Raw genomic sequence first — 20,701 nt, forward strand, 5'->3', positions numbered from 1 at the left:
ATGAACGCATTGCCAGAAATGGGTAATTCCCAATGCATTGCCTTCGTGGAGGAAATCCTCCAAGAAATGTCGGATCATCGGACAAGCCGAGAGATGCCTTCTTCCAGCTCTTCAAGAATCTGTAATAATTCACAGTCAAGTATCTAAATACTTCGGTGAGCTCAGGATAATGAGAAGTATCCAATGACACAACAATAAATGGTTCAAATGGCTCTGAGCACTATGGGACTTAACTGCTGAGGTCATCAGTCCCCTAGAACTTAGAACTGCTTAAACCTAACTAACATAAGAACACCCCACACACATCCATGCCCGAGGCAGGATTCGAACCTACGACCGTAGAGGTCACGCGGTACCAGACTGTAGCGCCTAGAACCACTCGGACACCGCAGCCGCCGACACAACAATACATCAGTATCTTGAACACTACAGAAGTTGATATTTCACAGCGAATAAACATTTGTACAATGAACCCTTGAAGTGATAACTTTTAAATGCTTTACGAAGTCTCAGCAAACGATATCTCACATGATAGCATTGCACGATAGTTGTCATTCCAGCAAGTCACTCACCTGTATTTGTTTTATTTATTGATTTATTACCTCTTTTATATGTTTTCTTGTTATACATAGTTTTATCAGATCATCTAATTCTCCATAATTACACAGCAAATGAATGCAATATGAATACCTCTTTTTTTTTATTTCTTAGTTTTGGCTTTGGGTTAAAAGGACCAAACAGTTAACAACGGTTATAAAGTGAAAAAGAAACATAATCGAAAAATACCTCACATATTGTTGTACTCATCTAGTTATATAGTGAAAGGTTACTATTTAGCCAGTAACTTTTTTTTAAACGTCTATTGCAAATGCTACCAAAAAATATGCCAGTTTAAAAGTGATCGGTTGAATGTGTTAGTGCACACCACAACTGAAAAGGGAACCATAAGATACTTGTGCCAAGAAGACATAATTATTTAAACGATATTTAATGACAATCCGTCGTCATTTAAACAGAGCACGCTTGCAGAAGGATATTACGTTATTTATTTATCAACATTGACTAGTGTGAATGGCCAGACTGTGACAGAATATTTATAACATTTCCTTATTTAAATGTTGTTGTAATACATTAGTTTAGTCTGGGAGAGGTTAGGTGAGTCGAATGATGTCTGCAGAGATTAATATCGTTGTATTTTTGGTGGGGACAGCCTTCAGGCAATGGAAAAGCAGACAATAGGAGAACACTATGGTAGTGAAGTGGTGACTGGGAATTTTTGAGTGAAGAGCAGAAGGCTGCACTAGGTCTGGCTGGCTCTGAGCACTATGGGACTGCTGAGGTCATTAGTCCCCAAGAACTTAGAACTAGTTAAACCTAACTAACCTAAGGACATCACAAACAACCATGCCCGAGGCAGGATTCGAACCTGCGACCGTAGCGGTCTTGCGGTTCCAGATTACAGCGCCTTTAACCGCACGGCCACTTCGGCCGGCTGTACTAGGTCTCTAGTGCTGGAAGGATGCTGATTTGCCTATGGTAATGTGTGTGATTCAGTCGTGTAGGTGATTGATTGTGAGCAATGAACAACAACTACAGTGCTGAAGGGACTCACAGAGTTCAGAATGTGCTCTAGTGTAGCACTCTAACCTATCTCGCTTGATGTACAGAACTGAGAAGAGACACAGTAGGAGTCACTATTCCTTGTATGAAGTATATTAATTAGTGAATCATCATAATGAGATTTCCACTCTGCAGCGGAGTGTGCGCTGATATGAAACTTCCTGGCAGATTAAAATTGTGTGCCACACCGGGACTCGAACTTGGGATGTTTGCCTTACGCTGGCAAGTGCTCTACCTTGCGAAGTTTGGAAGGTAGGAGACGAGGTACTGGCGGAATTCAAGATGTGAGGGCGGGTCATGTCGTGCTTGGGTAGCTCAGAGCACTTGCCCGCGAAAGGCAAAGGTCCAGCGTTCAAGTCTCGGTACTATTGCGAAAGCAAAGAGAGCTTCACTCCAAGTGTAAACGCAGCCAAAACCTCTCAGACAAACAAAAGCTAAACGATGTCAAAGTTAGCGTAAGGAGGGCTATGCGTGAAGCTTTCAGTGAATTTGAAAGTAAAATTCTATGTACCGACTTGACAGAAAATCCTAGGAAGTTCTGGTCTTACGTTAAATCAGTAAGTGGCTCGAAACAGCATATCCAGACACTCCGGGATGATGTAAATAAGTGTAAAAGGAATAGAAAAGCAACTGGAATCACTCAACAGAGGAACGTCCACTGGACCTGACTGGATACCAATTCGATTCTACACAGAGTACGCGAAAGAACTTGCCCCCCTTCTAACAGCCGTGTACCGCAAGTCTCTAGAGGAACGGAAGGTTCCAAATGATTGGAAAAGAGCACAGGTAGTCCCAGTCTTCAAGAAGAGTCGTCGAGCAGATGCGCAAAACTATAGACCTATATCTCTGACGTCGATCTGTTGTAGAATCTTAGAACATGTTTTTTGCTCGCGTATCATGTCGTTTTTGAAAACCCAGAATCTACTCTGTAGGAATCAACATGGATTCCGGAAACAGCGATCATGTGAGACCCAACTCGCTTTATTTGTTCATGAGACCCAGAAAATATCACATACAGACTCCCAGGTCGATGTTATTTTCCTTGACTTCCGGAAGGCGTTCGATACAGTTCCGCACTGTCGCCTGATAAACAAAGTAAGAGCCTACGGAATATCAGACCAGCTGTGTGGCTGGATTGAAGAGATTTTAGCAAACAGAACACAGCATGTTGTTATCAATGCAGAGACGTCTACAGACGTTAAAGTAACCTCTGGTGTGCCACAGGGGAGTGTTATGGGACCATTGCTTTTCACAATATATATAAATGACCTAGTAGATAGTGTCGGAAGTTCCATGCGGCTTTTCGCGGATGATGCTGTAGTATACAGAGAAGTTGCAGCATCAGAAAATTGTAGCGAAATGCAGGAAGATCTGCAGCTTGTAGGCACTTGTTGCAGGGAGTGGCAACTGACCCTTAACATAGACAAATGTAATGTATTGCGAATACATAGATAGAAGGATCCTTTATTGTATGATTACATGATAGCGGAACAAGCACTGGTAGCAGTTACCTCTGTAAAATATCTGGGAGTATGACTGCGGAACGATTTGAAGTGGAATGATAATATAAAATTAATTGTTGGTAAGGCGGGTACCAGGTTGAGATTCATTGGGAGAGTCCTTAGAAAATGTAGTCCATCAACAAAGGAGGTGGCTTACAAAACACTCGTTCGAAGTATACTTGAGTATTGCTCATCAGTGAGGGACCCGTACCAGATCGGGTTGACGGAGGAGATAGAGAAGATCCAAAGAAGTGCGGCGCGTTTCGTCACACGGTTATTTGGTAACCGTGATAGCGTTACGGAGATGTTTAGCAAACTCAAGTGGCAGACTCTGCAAGAGAGGCGATCTGCATCGCGGTGTAGCTTGCTGTCCAGGTTTCGAGAGGGTGCGTTTCTGGATGAGGTATCGAATATACTGCTTCCCCCTACTTATACCTCTCGAGGAGATCACGAATGTAAAATTAGAGAGATTCGAGCGCTCACGGAGGCTTTCAGACAGTCGTTCTCCCCGCGAACCATACGCGACTGGAACAGAAAAGGGAGGTAATGACAGTGGCACGTAAAGTGCCCTCCGCCACACCCCGTTGGGTGGCTTGCGGAAAAAAAAAAATTAATCTGCCAGGAAGTTTCATAGTTAATCATTGTGTTGAACTGTCAACTGTTTTGAGCTGGTGAATATTTCGTTTACTGTTATTACGATATGGACTTAGTTTCCACGTATTTTTGATGACTTTGGCTTAGGGGTTTTGGTACTAGTCTCTTAACGCTCTCGCCGTAACTTTACCACATTTGATAAGGCTAGTTCCTGTCTGCGAGTTAACGCAGCACCATGGGACCACTTCCCGTTTGTTTGAGGCGTCCTTTCATGAATAAACATTATTCAACGTTGATATGTGGCGCCGGTGGTGCCCTTCGTTCCTCTGTATTCATTTCAGATCTAAGATTTCTGCGATCGACTCTGTATCGCGTGGCAGCGGTTTTCCTCTTTGGTCTCTCTTCGGCTATTTAAGCGCACGACGCTGTGGGGAGAGGGCTGGTTTGAGGTTGGTGGGCTAGCACTGCGGTGTGCAGTCTGGTTGTCGGCGGTCGCTGTTTGCGCATGCTCTGCCTCTTTCTGTCACGTGGCCAGTAGAGCTGCGGACGTTGACGTGGGTGCGGTCTGCGAGTGTGTACTGCGTCTAGTGAGAGGGCGATAGTCTCGTCTGTGCTGCTAAAAGATGTGTACATGTGAAAGTGGCTTTGAAATGTTTCTACGTGCATCCGGATACGCTACAGAATCAAACGGTGGGAATTATTCAGATTCTTAAAGTCCTGCTGTATAAACGTACATTGAATTTCATGCTGTTTGCAGTTAACGGCTCTCCCAATGTTTGGACGCCCATATTATCTGTTTCGTATTGACCACTAGTGCACAACTTATTGAACAGTGTTTACCTGTGTGAATGAGGTTCTCCTGTTCTGGACGGACTTGAGATACTCTCTATGTACGTGTCTGTGCACTCCGAAATAACCATAGTTTCGATTTTCTGGCCGTCTGCTGGTATTTAGGTAATGTGTTCAGAGGTAAACAAGCAGTGGCTAAATGATGAAAATCTTGTGTGCTAGATTTGTAATTATGGAGTATGTGTTTATGGAATATATATAATATAAATAATCGGCTCTGGGGTTACGTTATGAGTTACTTCACGAGTACGTGATTTAGCACTATGACCAGCTTCTTATATATTTGAGTGTATTATCACTTCTGATAGTAATAAGCCTATCTGAAAATATTATTAATGACAAAGTAGTGCAGATATTAAATGTGGTTAATTCTGAATGTGAATGGCTTCTAGGTCCCTCGTGGCCATATTCCTGTTTTGAATTTCTTGTAATGTGTTAAGGATTGTGTTATTCTGGATACTGCCCAGTTGCTGTGTGATTTTATGCTGCGGCTTCAGTGGTACAATCAGAGGTGCGCGTCGTCCAAAGTAATTGGTCATTTAACTAGGGGACGACGCCTTGGCGGCGGCCAGTTTGAATTGTAAGAGAGAGAGCGGTCGCTGTGTTTATCTGTAGACTCCATATCTTCGGCGAATTTGAGTCTTTTATTATTTGTTCTTGGTGATGTCAAGGCGTCCGTCTTTTCTTCTTCACCGTTCTTTTTAGATTTCATTCAGGCTCGATCTGAGTAATAGTTTGTGCACACCTTTGATGTGCCATTACTTGTCACTGAAATTTTGTAATACCTGAAATATGCCTTTCATTGTACTGGGATTTAATATCTTATTCAGAAAGAGAAATTGTGAGTTGTTCCTGCTGAAATATCTTAAAAGGTGTCCGCTTCTGTGGACGTTTTTCTCAGTAAACAATTTATTGTTTTTATGGTTCTTGGGGTACGACAGATACTGCCTACAGGAAGATTGAAGAAACCTTTGGAGGAAAGAGAACAACTTGCATGAATATCAAGAGCTCAGATGGAAACCCAGTTCTAAGCAAAGAAGGGAAAGCAGAAAGGTGGAAGGGGTATATAGTGTGTCTATACAAGGGCGATGTACTTCAGGGCAATATTATGGAAATGGAAGAGGATGTAGATGAAGATAAAATTGGAGATATGATACTGCGTGTAAGAGTTTGACAGAGCACTGAAAGACCTGAGTCGAAACAAGGCCCCGGGAGTAGACAACATTCCATTATAACTACTGAGAGCCTTGGGAGAGCCACTCCTGACAAAACTCTACCATCTGGTGAGCAAGATGTATGAGACAGGCGAAATACCCTCAGACTTCAAGAATAATATAATAATTCCAATCCCAAAGAAAGCAGATGCTGACAGATGTGAAAATTACTGAACAATCAGTTTAATAAGCCACGGATGCAAAATACTAACGCGAATTCCCTATAGATGAATGGAAAAACTGGTAGAAGCCGACCTCGGGGAAGATCAGGTTGGATTCCGTAGAAATATTGGAACACATGAGGCTACTGACCCTACGAGTTATCTTAGAAGCTAGATTCAGAAAAGGTAAACCACGTTTATAGCATTTGTAGACTTTGAGCAAGCTTTTGACAATGTTGACTGGAATACTCTCTTTCAAACTCTGAAGGTGGCAGGGGTAAAATACAGGGAGCGAAAGGCTATTTACAATTTGTACAGAAACCAGATGGCAGTTTATAAGAGTCAAGGGACATGAAAGGGAAGCAGTGGTTGGGAAGGGGGAGAGACAGGATTGTAGCCTCTCCCCGATTTTGTTCAATCTGTATATTGAGCAAGCAGTGAAGGGAGCAAAAGAAAAATTCGAAGTAGGAATTAAAATCCATGGAGAAGAAATAAAAACTTTGAGGTTCGCCAATGACATTGTAATTCTGTCAGAGACAGCAAAGGACTTGGAAGAGCAGTTGAACTGGATGGACAGTGTCATGAAAGGAGGGTATAAGATGTACATCAACAAAAGCAAAACGAGGATAATGGAATGTAGTCGAATTAAGTCGGGTGATGCTGAGGGAATTAGATTAGGAAATGAGACACTTAAAGTAGTAAAGGAGTTTTGCTATTTGGGGAGCAAAATAACTGATGATGGTCGAAGTAGAGAGGATATAAAATGTAGACTGGCAATGGCAAGGAAAGCGTTTCTGAAGAAGAGAAATTTGTTAACATCGAATATTGATTTAAGTGTCAGGAAGTCGTTTCTAAAAGTATTTGTATGAGCGTAGCCATGTATGGAAGTGAAACATGGACGATAACTAGTTTGGACAAGAAGAGAATAGAAGCTTTCGAAATGTGGTGCTACAGAAGAATGCTGAAGATGAGATGGGTGGATCACGTAACTAATGAGGAACTACTGAATAGGATTGGGGAGAAGAGAAGTGTGTGGCACAACTTGACTAGAAGAAGCGATCGGTTGGTAGGACAAACTTTGAGGCATCAAGGGATCACCAATTTAGCATTGGAGGGCAGCGTGCAGGGTAAAAATTCAGAAAGATGTAGGTTGCAGTAAGTACTGGGAGATCAAGAAGCTTGCAAAGGATGGAGTAGCATGGAGAGCTGCATCAAAGCAGTCTCAGGACTGAAGACCACAACAACCACAACAACAAGATTTATGTAAAGAGGGTTTGAGAATTTTTCATTGCTTGCGGGAGGGGGGGGGGGTTGAAGCCCGTAGACATTTCGTCTGTTTAGTGGTGTTTCAAACTCTATTGCGATTATGTGTATTTTTATGGGGTAACAGCAGCTTGTTGTTGTCACGCAATTATTAAATAAGATCTGTTGGAAATTACAAGCCTGAGTTTGTTCTTGATTCATAATTATTGCCTTGTCTTTATTGAGTTGAAGTAACCTTGAGCGTATGTACCACGTCTCAAACGTAATTCTCTATCGTCTACATCAGTCACAGACATAGAATACAGACCTTGTTATTAAATGAAAGAAATTGAAATTTTATTTTGTATTTAGGTGTGTTTTATTAACTCGCAAATGCATAGACTATTTGACTACAGGATCACAGTTACTGGTAATTATTTGCAGTGAATTAGCTGTGGGCATGAAAGCAGATCATGCGCGGCTCTGGCCTATGACTACATCGCGCTATTCTTCCCAAACAGAGCAGTGCATGGATTAACTACTTAAATTACGAGTAAACGCAAGTAGAGAAGCAACTAGTTTGCTCGTATCGGATGCTGTTTACTGTTTTAACCCTGCGGTTCATGAATTTCACTGCAGTGGGCAACTTTTAATGATCAATTTTCTGTCGTTTCCAATCAGTCATGGGGCTGGAAATGCATGCAGGACACACCAGTAGGGTGGACTGATTGAAAATGCCACAGAAGCGACCATTAACAGCTGTCCACTGTAGTGGACGCTATACGCCACAGGGTTAAAGAGGAACTACATTAGCAGTAACCGTAGGTACCGTCGCAACAGCATCGTCGGTGGCCCGTGCGGAAGAGCCGCCGTCCGTGCCTACAACGCTGCACAGCCTGTGAGCGCCGCTCTGTGCTGGAGGTGCCACCCTCGAGACTGCGAGGCGCTCTCCAGTCGCAGGGCTGCTGGAGTCGGCGCCCGCCGGCCGGCCGGGCAGCCGCGGTGCCGCCGCCGCCGCCGCCGCATAAATCGCGACCGGCGGCCGAGTGGCCGGCGACATCTTTACTGCCTCCCAGCTCTGCTCTCCAGCGACTAGCCGCCATAACTGTTATTTATCGCCTCCAGGCCGGAGGGTCCGGAGGTGGTCGCCGGAAGAGCGCGTCCTACTGTCTGCCGAGGCGATGGCCGACATCGAGGTGCTAACGGGGCGACGCTCTGCCCCTGTCGGCAGTCTGGTCGTCTAACGGGCTGACAACGCCACAGACGACGGTTCTGTGCCTCTGCGAGGGACTGAAATCACCTAAACTAAAACCTGTAAATGGGCAACAGTAGGGGAAAGGGAGGTAAAATAGCCACTCTAATATAGTCAGAATTTACACCGAAACATTGTTATTGATAGACATTTTTCGCTTATAGCTGTTGAATATAATGTAATGTCCCATTAGAAAAATTATAAATGACTGTGCTGGAAAACCTCTCACAATATTTGATTTTCAAACAGCTGAGCAAAACTGAACGTACTCAGACAGTTCTCTCTTTACTTATTCTGATCATCACTAAAGTGACACATAATATTTTTTAGCGTAACGCAATCTGACTTTCAATAATACAAAAGAATGGTCCTGACTAACAATAACCTATACCTTTCATGAAACACCTCACAAAAATCTTCGTTACTCGAACTATTGCAATACAGAGAGCCCAATACTGCCAGCTAAATAACACATTCTAACTATTGAAGGCACTAGCTACTGATAGGAATAGTTAGCAAATGAAAGATTTTGATAGAGAGCAAGCTATGTATTTACCTTAATAATATTCAAAAGTCATCATATATACCGGGTGATCAAAAAGTCAGTATAAATTATAAAACTGAATAAATCACGGAATAATGTAGATAGAGAGATACAAATTGACACACATGCTTGGAATGACATGGAGTTTTATTAGAACCAAAAAAATACAAAAGTTCAAAAAATGGTCGACAGATGGGGCTTCATCTGATGAGAATAGTAATAATTAGCATAACAAAGTAAGACAAAGCAAAGATGATGTTCTTCACAGCAAATACTCAATAGCTGTAGTCTAGGAATAATGTTGTGAACAGCACTGTAAAGCATGTCCGAAGTTATGGTGAGGCATTGGCGTCGGATGTTGTTTTCCAGCATCTCTAGAGACGTCGGTCGATCACGATACACTTGCGACGTCAGGTAACCCCAAAGCCAATAATCGTACGGACTGAGGTCTGGCGACCTGGGAGGCCAAGCATGACGAAAGTGGCGGCTGAGCACACAATCATCACCAAACGACGCGCTCAAGAGATCTTTCACGCGTTTATCAATATGGGGTGGAGCGCCATCCTGCACAAACATCGTACGTTCCATCAGGTGTTTATCAGCTAGGCTGGGGATGATGCGATTCTGTAACTTATCGGCGTACCTCTCACCCGTCGCGGTAGCAGTTACAAAACCAGAATCACGCATTTCCTCGAAGAAAAAATCCACGATGACGGTACATGTGGTAAGTACAACCCATACCGTGACTTTCTCGTCGTGCAATGGAGTTTCCACGACAGTTCTAGGATTTTCGGTAGCCCAAATTCTGTAGTTGTGGGCGTTGACAGACTCTCGGAGCGTGAAATAAGCTTCGTCGGTCCACAACACGTTACTCAACCAATGGTCATCTTCCGCCATCTTTTGAAACGCCCACTTAGAAAATGTCCTCCGCTTCAATAAATCGCCAGGTAACAGTTCATGATGCCTATGGATTTTGTACGAATAGCATCGGAGGGTACGCCTAAGTGCCAACCACACAGTAGTGTATGGAATGCCGGTGCGTCGTGCGACTGCGCGAGCGCTGACTTCCCCGTGCATAGACGAACCCGCTACAGTCTCCATTTCTTCCTGAACTGTCTCAGCAGCATTACGCCTTGTGCTATGTCGGCCACTACGGGTTCTATCGTATAAACAACCCGTGGCTTCGAACTTCGAAATCATTCTCGCCACAGCTGTCAACGGACCTTTACCCGTTCGAATCCCCTTCCTATGGTGATAGGATCGTAACGTTGAACTAGCACATTCCTCATTCTGATAATACCGCTTCACTAAAAGCGCCTTTTCAGGTAACGTCAACATGCTGCGACTGCTCGCGCATCTGATTCTCTCTCTCATTACAGCTCCTTTTATACACGATTGTCACGCGCAGTCACTGACGTTTTGCTGTCCAGCGCCATCTGTCGGAAATTTTGTGAACTTTTTTTTGGTTCTAATAAAACCCCATGTCATTCCAAGCATGTGTGTTTACTTTTACCTCTCTACCTACATTATTCCGTGGCTTATTAAGTTTTCAAATTTATACTGACTTTTTGATCACACGGTATATCTATCAATTCTTGACACCCATCTTTACAAATTTCCTTTTCTGGCGGACACACGTCCAGATCGTCCGCTTATAGCAACCTCTCAAAGCTCTGGCATCTCTCTCTCCACATCAACTCCTGCAGGCGGCTCGCCTCCAACTGCCCAACGATACGCGCTGTTCACATCCAACTGCCCAACACTACACTAGCGAATATTCCAACAATGTGTCCAACCAGCCACAGACTGCACACAGCACAGTCAGCGATTTTCATACAGAGCGCTACGTGGCGTTACCAGCATAAAAACCTAAACAGCCTACTAACAATATATACTATGAGGTATCACACTAAACATCTGCAAGTTAAATATATACAGAGGGATCCTGTGACGATGTTACAAACTTTCAAGGATAATGGAGAAGGGTAAATTTATCAGTCTCCGGCAAGGCACCCTGGTCCGGGAAAGCCTGAGTCGAAATTTAGAAGCGAAAATCATTCTGATATCCCTGACAGTGGAATACATGTACCACTACTGTTGCTGTTAAGACTGTACACTACGCAATTTTCAGAGGATGTGTTACGGACCAAAACAAGAAAAAACAAGTCTAGCAAACGTGGGCTCTGAAAAGCGTATCTTGTAAGTCATGATCACTTGTTCAACAGGAGAGATATGTCTCACTGCATCTAAGATGAACAAGGGCTCATAGCTCTCTAGGTATAGTCTTAGAGCTCACGCTTGATTGACATTTTTTGGTCCGTACAACATTCTCTGAACTTTCCCTACCCTACAATCTTAGCAACAACACTACGTATTCCACGATTTTCGCTTGTAACTTTCGACGCGGTAGCTTCGGGACCAGGGTCTTTTACTTCAAATTGATACATCTACCCTTCTTCACCGTTCCTGAACGTCTGTAACATCAACACGGACTCACCCTGTATAATGAATGGGAGCTGTATGCATTTTAGATGCCTTTAAAAGTGGCCACTTTTCCTAACCTAACAGGGTAAGGTGGACATTGTGGTCATACTGATTGAGGAAGTGGACAACAATCCTCTTTTGAGTGAAGCGACGCCACGGGCTTGGAGTCTTATTTTAATGGAAAACACTTTGCTGTTTTGGGACTGAACTGTCATCGTTTTAACCCACATTAGAAATGTGATCAGTAAGATGAAGTTATTTTTCTTGCACTATTTTAAGTATATCAAAAAACTGGTCTACGTTGACATTGCTAAAGGTATGTTTCCTAGTCACAGAGTTAGGTATCCTAAGATTAACTTTGGGGTGCTATCTTTGCTTCCTGCCTCTGATCGTTTGTGAAAACGATGCGTTATTTCGTTCCCCTGTGCACAACTGGAATGCTCATCACAATAGATCGTTTACTGTAAATCAGTAAACCCGCTTTTCCATTTCAAGAACTAAGTCAAGGATTTATTGCTCTTGTTCTTTACTTAACACTGTTCACAACTTTCTCATCCTTATAGTATCGTATACTCCAGCTCCGTTTTTCCCTTGAACTCTTCTTTTCAATGTATTAACTAGAACATCAAATTCCTTTGCTACTGTAGAAAAAATGCATTTGTAATTTTTTTACCACCTCAGCCGTATTTCCCATCAGGACAGGGTCTCACTTTCGTTGCTCTGATTTCTGCACATATTTTCTACGGTCGTTGGTTCGAATCCTGCCTCGGGCGTGGATGTGTGTGATGTCCTTAGGTTAGGTAGATTTAAGTAGTTCTAAGTTCTAGGGGACTGATGACCTCAGATGTTAAGTCCCAAAGTGCTCAAAGCCATTTGAGCCAATTTTTTGATTATTTTGCTGCCTAGGTAGTAGAATTTCTTAACTTCAACTACTCCGCACCTATCAATCGTGATCAAAAGTTTCTCGCTGTTCTCATTTCTACTAATTCTCATTACTTTCGTCTTTCTTCGATTTACTCTCAGTTCATATTCTGAGCTCATTAGCCTTTTCATTCCATACAGCAGATCAAGTAAATCTTCTTCGCTTTCACTCAGGATAGCAATATCATCGGCGAATCGTATTACTGATAACCTTTCACGTTGAATTTTAATTCCACCTCTGAACCTTTCTGTTATTTCCATCTTTGCTACTTCAGTGTATAGACTGAATAGTAGACTACATCCTTCTCTTACACATTTTTTAATCCGAGCACTTCATTATTGGTCGTTCACTCTTATTATTCCCTCCTGCCTCTTGCATATACAGGGTGAGTCACCTAACGTTACCGCTGGATGTATTTCGTAAACCACATCAAATACTAACGAACCGATTCCACAGACCGAATGTGAGGAGAGGGGCTAGTGTAATTGTTTAATACAAACCATACAAAAATGCACGGAAGTATGTTTTTTAACACAAACCTACGTTTTTTTAAACAGAACCCCGTTAGTTTTGTTAGCACATCTGAACATATAAACAAATTCGTAATCAGTGCCGTTTGTTGCATTGTAAAATGTTAATTACATCCGGAGATATTGTAACCTAAAGTTGACGCTTGAGTACCACTCCTCCGCTGTTCGATCGTGTGTATCGGAGAGCACCGAATTACGTAGGGATCCAAAGGGAACGGTGATGGACCTTAGGTACAGAAGTGACTGGAACAGCACATTACGTCCACATGCTAATACCTTTTTATTGGTCTTTTTCCCTGACGCACATGTACATTACCATGGAATAGATTGTGTCCCGACATGTCAGGCCAATAGATGTTCAGTGTGGTGGCCATCATTTGCTGTACACAATTGCAATCTCTGGCGTAATGAATGTCGTACACGCCGTAGTACATCTGGCGTAATGTCGCCGCAGGCTGCCACAATACGTTGTTTCATATCCTCAGGGGTTGTAGGCACATCACGGTACACATTCTCCTTTAAGGGTATACGGAACGCCCTATGCTTACAATGTTAAATTGAGCTACAAGTTAGGAACATTTTCTCATTTGTTATTTGGGCGATACTCTTGATTTTTTCACAGAATGCATAGACATGTTCTGCTTTTATACTGAATTATTAATTTTGAAAAAATAAAGTATAGGTTTTCAGATATTTTACTTTTTGAAAATGTTAAAAAAAGTAATACATTTTAACAAGTATTTTAAAATTTACATCCATTAATACAAAATAATTTCATATACCTTTTCATTCAGATATATTAGAAGGTCTTAAGGAACAACTACAGAAAATTTCATCTTTCTACTATAAATAGGCCCTGAGAAAATGTACCTTATACACAAAAAAAAACTAAAGTTACGGGAAATTAGCTTCAAAGCTTTTACACAAGTACAAGCCTGCTCCATAGCTTGTATCATCAGAATCGTCCAACAGCTTCCTCTTGATGGCTCTGCTATGCTGTCTAGCCATCTTTGAATATACTTTTATGGCATTATCTGAAGACCTGAGCCGTTCCTTGTCCAAACAAAGCATAGCTGCGGCAGTTCGTAGTCCTACACAGAGCCCCAACTTCTGCAGAACTTTGCACTTTGTTATATTGCCCTGATTGAATGATGAAACAGCATCATAAACGCCAAAGTGAAGTGTGTTTATACCTACAAAAACAGTTTTAGGTAGTCTGTTCCATATCACATGGTTCACACATTCATTGGGATTTTGAGTCCGGCCATGAAGACATTTCTTTAGTAGACTAATATCTGCGAGGTCTCGGAATATTGGTTTTATTTCATCCATTGTGGCAGGTGGCAGGTGATGAGGGTGATTGTATTGTTTCTTAGTTACCTTGCGACTGTTGTACTTGCACCAACTATCGTCTCCTTTTGGACATAGCGCATGTTGGGGATTCTCATTGTTTGAAGCTGTATGAAAAAAGAGAGCCCAGACTGCTCTTCTCATTAATTCTGCATCTGCTGTATTCTGCCTTATTGCTAGACCATAGCACTTCTGAATATGATCTATTGTAGCATCTGTCAGTCTATTTTTCCCATCCAAAGTTTTTCCAACGCTCAGTTTCTTGCCTTTCATGCTAGCCTTGAGCCGTCGAAGTCTTGATCCCATCCTTTTCTGAACATGGCCAACACACTCCAGTTTGGACATTTTCACATCATTACCATAGAGTCTCAGTTCCTCAATTTCTTTGAAAGCCTTTGAGTCACCATCTCCAAGATAATTAATGTATCTAACGTTGTACCATTTTACTGTGTGTTGATAAATACTTCTTACACCAGCAACTTCCATACCACCACTTGACCCATAGTAATTTGCCATGCACTCCTCTTCATGTTTATTTTTCATTTTCTCCTTGCATCTGCAATGCTTGGAAAGTATTGCCACATCAACTACCTTACCAGAGTCCACACTTGTAGCTGTTACTACACCATTCAGAGATGTGTGGCCTCTCTTCTGCCAGCTTCCATCAAAAGCTATGGACAAGTCTCTGCTATTATTATTTTCAACAACTGCTTCCTCAACAGCATCTTTCATGTTTTCCTGTGCCACATCTTCTACAGCAGGGCCTATTGCAATTATGTGTTTGTTAAATTTTGAAGGTGGAGGAGGGAGGTTCATCACACCACACAACATGGCACCTGCAGCCCTGTTCTTTCCTATACACCGTAATCCATAAACCAGTCTAATGTTAATATCCTATAGTTTACCTGTATCTGCAGTAACATGTGAGGAATTGAAGAAAGTAACACTGTGTTTGCAATAACTGCACATCAACGCTAATTCACAAGCAAGTCCTACATGTAAGTTTGTTTTCAATGAAACACCACATTTTCCACATTGTTTGCAGCACACATTGTTCTCCGAAACGTCTGATAATAAAGAGACGTCAATTACCTCATATTTTGTAGTCCCAGCATTTAGTTTCTTGTATTCTTCTTCAATTCCAGCTAGTTTTCTTCTTGAAGCACTTTCCGGTGTAGTGGCAGCAGCATCACTCAATGTATCACTACCAGTGTTGAGGTTAGTCGCTACTGGGACATCAGATACTGATGAAGATGAATCAGACGAATTTTTAGTACACTTTACTTTCTTGCGCCAATGTACACGCTTTCTAAATACCTTCAGACTAGGTCTTGGCATGTTGAAGGAAAGAAAACTCAATGACTTCTCCACATACGACTTTCATAACAATGACATGGATGTACTCACAAAGGACACAATACAAATGGTGCAGAATCTATTGGCAACTGTCTAGCAGTGTAGCCAACAGAAAAGCTAACTCTCTTGTGCTCAATTATATCTCTGGCAAGGCTGTGTAAATCAGGTATATTTCGCGTCTCATATACAAGGTGCGGAACATCGTGTGTCGAAATTATTTTAAAAAAAATTTAAAGTAGTTCTATTCACGTCATCGAAATATTTTATACGTGGTATTAAACGGAGAGTCTAAATTTTTCGAAAATGCATTTACCCAAAAATCGATTTTTTCATCGAAAACTCATTCCGTATACCCTTAACGTACCCCACAGAAAGAAGTCCAGAGGTGTAAGATCAGGAGAACGGCCTGGGCAATGTATGCGTCCTCCACGTCCTATGAAACGCCCGTCGAACATCCTGTCAAGGGTCAGCCTACTATTAATTGCGGAATGTGCAGATGAACCATCATGCTGATACCACATACGTCGATGCGTTTCCAGTGGGACATTTTCGAGCAACGTTGGCAGATCATTCTGTAGAAAAGCGATGTATGTTGCAGTGCTCTCCGATACACACGATCGAACAGCGGAGGAGTGGTACTCAAGCGTCAAATTTAGGTTACAATATCTCCGGATGTAATTAACATTTTACAATGCAACAACCGGCATTGATTACGTATTTGTTTATATGTTCAGATATGCTAACTAAACTAACGGGGTTCCATTTAAAAAAGCGTAGGTTTGTGTTAAAAAATATACTTCCGTGCATTTTTGTATGGTTTGTATGAAACAATTACACTAGCCCCTCTCCTCACGATCGGTCTGTGGAATCGGTTCGTCAGTATTTGATGTGGTTTACGAAATATACCCAGCGGTAACGTTAGGTGACTCACCCTGTATTGTGTATCACCCGTCTCTTCCTATAGCTTACCTGTATTTTTCTCAGAATTTCGAACATCTTGCACCGTTTCATTTTGTCGAACGCTATGTCCAGGTCGACAAATCCTATGAACGTGTCTCGATTTTTCGTTGGTTACAGAGTGGCTAGAGAAATATTAACACAGCAATGTTAATTATGCGAAAGCAGCAATAACCATCTAGGCACTGCGTGACGACAGAGGGGGTCTGGCCACAGAGTAGAGGATACACGTTATCGCTCCGGCTCGGGGAACACCATCGGCTCACACAGGCTAAGATAACCTGTTAACAAACAACCAAGGCCAGTATCGACTCAGGAAAAGCAGACAACAGCCACAATTCAAAGAACCAACTGGTGGTGAAATACATCAGCTAAGATATCGCAAATGATCGTAACAGACCTACAGGTATCAACAAGAAAATAACAGTTAAAACCTCAAAATCCAAATTAAAGAAAAAGTGCTATGTTGCTCCATTGGCGACACGAGCAGTACATTTGGTGGTAGTTGGAGACATGACTACTGAAGGATTCCTGTCGGCCCTTGGAAGATTTGTGTCATGATGAAGTAGGTGCGAAAACGTGTACAGCGACAACATGAGAAACTTTGTCGTAGCTAGTCGGGAACTCTGTGAGTTACAAACTGCTGTGAGCAGTCATTATCAGCAGTCACAGGTGAAAAACTTCATACATGAAGAAGGCATCGACTGACATTTCATTCCTCCAGCGTCACCACAAACTGGCAGAATATGGCAAACTGAAGTGAACTGCTTCAGGTATTATTTAAGGCGAGCTATGGGTTTCTTATGTCCAACATTTTAGTAGTTGGCAACCTTGAATTGTCAAATTGAGCCTTGCTTGAACTCTCGTTCTCTCACAGCACTATCTTGCGATCGTTCTGACCTCCTCACCAAAGGTTATTTCCTGATTCGAACCGCTATCACAAGTATCCGTGAGATACATGAGGGTACCACCAAACTGAGCCTGCTGACAAGGTGGTATCTACAGCAGCAAGGGGTTCAAATATATCGACAGCGCTGTTCACCTGGCTACCTACGTCTTCTGCAGCAGTGGGCTAATTGGACAGACCCTAGTCAGCAGGTGCAGCCTGGAGCATTGGTCGTAGCAGGGAAAGACGACTTGCCAACCTTATACCGGCAGCTGGCAGTAATTGAAGGAGTACACCCTGGGCGCGACGGAATGGAGAATAATCGTACATCACAAGGGGTTTTCAAGAGACCAGTCAGCAAACTATGTCCCTTATCGAGTGTAGTGATTCAGAAGTGAACAGAGTATTTGTATTTTTTCTATACTTGTGCAATTTCTTCATCTTGTTCTGTGATTACTTTACAGCAGACTCAGTCAATTTCACCATTTTCTGTGCTTCAGTGTCTTCCTTCGTTACGCGTGTGAGGCGGCAATTACAGACTGTAGTAACAGAAAGACAGGATAAAGACACATTGATATATGCATTTCCATACGTTCTTCTTTGTGCTTTAGTGGGAACTGTATCATTTTGTAAAGAAATTTATATTTCTTTGGCGGCCGGTATGCTCAGCCGCTACAATCGCCCGAGTCTCTGGAGAGTGCTGCCCTCTCTCTTCAGTTGAGTTATTTGTCCCTGAGGAGCAATGGCCAGGAAGGCGCCCCCCTCCCCCCTCTATGGGCGGCCACGGCGAGAAAGGGAGCAGTTGTGAATGGATACACGTTCGGGCGGCTTTCGTATGTCGGGGTCCGAGCGCGTCGTGTGCCAAAGGACGAATACGCATATTTTTTTGTGTATGATTGTTTTAATAATAAGCGCTTCTCTACATGTGTTGTCATTCATTGCAATCCGAACCATTACACAGTCCTTTAAACTCCTAGTCCTTCGGTAAAATTGACGATTCCAATTTCCGTCTGTGGACGCTAATAGTTTGAATTCGCTGTACAGATGTGCTCAACCAGTATCCATGAATATAGTGTCAAGAAACTACTTCACGTAATCCACTTAAATCCCCCACTTTACTGCGCTCCTGATCTCTAATTTTTCGTATAGGTAAGATCATACCTCGCTAATATACTGGCGTTTTCATACAAATTTACATACTGTATACGTGCAGTTCATGCGAGATAGGGGTGTCATTCCAAAATGTGTACCCCGACCGGGACTCGAACCCGGGATCTCCTGCTTACAGGGCAGACGCTCTATCCATCTGAGCCACCGCGGGCACAGAGAATAGTGCGTCTGCAGGGACTTATCCTCTGTGCCCGCGGTGGCTCAGATGGATAGAGCGTCTGCCATGTAAGCAGGAGATCCCGGGTTCGAGTCCCGGTCGGGGTACACATTTTCAACATGTCCCCAATGAAGTGTATCAACGCCTGCTTGCAGCTAGGGTGTCTATTTAATTATCATTTCATTTCGAGCAAAGCTGCATGGTCATCGACGGTAACTGTTCTTTCGAGAACAGATACTACCGTCATATATAGTTAAAAATATGGGTTCCCGGCCTTTGACCTTCTTGTGCGAACGCACACGCTATGCCCGAACTCGTACGGGACTTGGTAGATTAATCTGCCACGAGTAATGAGTATGATGGGCAAACATCTATTAGGCGCACTACGAATGTAGTGTTGTGGACATGTTGGGAATGTGGATCTCACGGGGAGCGTGCAAGGGATAAGTCCCTGCAGACGCACTATCCTCTGTGCCCGCGGTGGCTCAGATGGATAGAGCGTCTGCCATGTAAGCAGGAGATCCCGGGTTCGAGTCCCGGTCGTGGTACACATTTTCAACATGTCCTCAATGAAGTGTATCAACGCCTGCTTGCAGCTAGGGTGTCTATTTAATTATCATTTCATTTCGAGCAAAGCTGCATGGTCATCGACGGTAACTGTTCTTTCGAGAACAGATACTACCGTCATATATAGTTAAAAATATGGGTTCCCGGCCTTTGACCTTCTTGTGCGAACGCACACGCTATGCCCGAACTCGTACGGGACTTGGTAGATTAATCTGCCACGAGTAATGAGTATGATGGGCAAACATCTATTAGGCGCACTACGAATGTAGTGTTGTGGACATGTTGGGAATGTGGATCTCACGGGGAGTCCCTGCAGACGCACTATCCTCTGTGCCCGCGGTGGCTCAGATGGATAGAGCGTCTGCCATGTAAGCAGGAGATCCCGGGTTCGAGTCCCGGTCGGGGTACACATTTTCAACATGTCCCCAATGAAGTGTATCAACGCCTGCTTGCAGCTAGGGTGTCTAATTAATTATCATTTCAAAACATTAAGAGTAATCTATTTCCCTCATTACTTCTAATGAAAGAGAGGAAAAGTTTATATTGCGACATCTTTAGGCACACAAACAAAACTGAAAATATTTATTCCTTCAGAGATATACAACGTGACGAATATACATGTATGGTGTGATCATCGTTCAAGTATATAATGTAGTGTGTCATTAAGAAATGGATGAACATTTATGTTTTTTGTAAGTAATGAATAACAGGCAGAAAAATATTTAACAGTGGAAGTATTGCAAGTCTGCTGAGACAAATATAACCGTAACTGCCATTTTTCTTTTACATAACATACTAAACAACATACATGCTCAGAGACAGATGGATGTATCATTTAGCAATTGCTTTTGACGTTTCCTACTGTTGAGGGAAACCTGGGCTAGCACGCACATTCCCCAACTCGAGGCGGACGATTGTCGTGACCGCTCTTTATGTCTTTACGAAACACAAGCAACGACTCTCTGCTGTTCATGTACCTGAGCGTGGCCAGTAGCTGGCACTGTTGACATTAAACAGCAAGAAAATGCCCCCACCCCAATGGAGAAAGGTGCGTTCAGCTTCGGAAGCTACAGAAACCAGCAACGTGTGAGGAGGCCAGTTTACTACGTCGTAACACCAGCCATAGTAGCACTCCTAATATACTTTCGTACTCTTCTGAAGGCAGAACTTTGGTATGCTATGTGGAATGAGACACGAAGCAGCGGCTGTCACCTGGAGAACACCCAGCGCACAAGTGCAGCTTATGGGACAACATGCAACAGATGCTGGAGTCTGCTGGAGTCGCCTACTGACATCGATAAACAAGATTACCCAAGTAAAACTATGAGTATTTCAAACGATAAT

At 42.8% G+C, this 20,701-nt stretch overlaps 1 non-coding gene across 1 annotated transcript; it reads right to left on the minus strand.

Annotated features, from left to right (window-relative positions):
• Nucleotides 1-18,710: 18,710 nt before the first annotated feature.
• Trnat-ugu (transfer RNA threonine (anticodon UGU)) lies at nucleotides 18,711-18,785 on the minus strand. Its single transcript has one exon. It is a non-coding gene; the product is annotated as a tRNA-Thr (tRNA).
• Nucleotides 18,786-20,701: the final 1,916 nt, after the last annotated feature.

This window comes from Schistocerca nitens, chromosome 6 (genome assembly GCF_023898315.1).
Source record: "Schistocerca nitens isolate TAMUIC-IGC-003100 chromosome 6, iqSchNite1.1, whole genome shotgun sequence".
Taxonomy (NCBI): Eukaryota; Metazoa; Arthropoda; class Insecta; order Orthoptera; family Acrididae; genus Schistocerca; species Schistocerca nitens.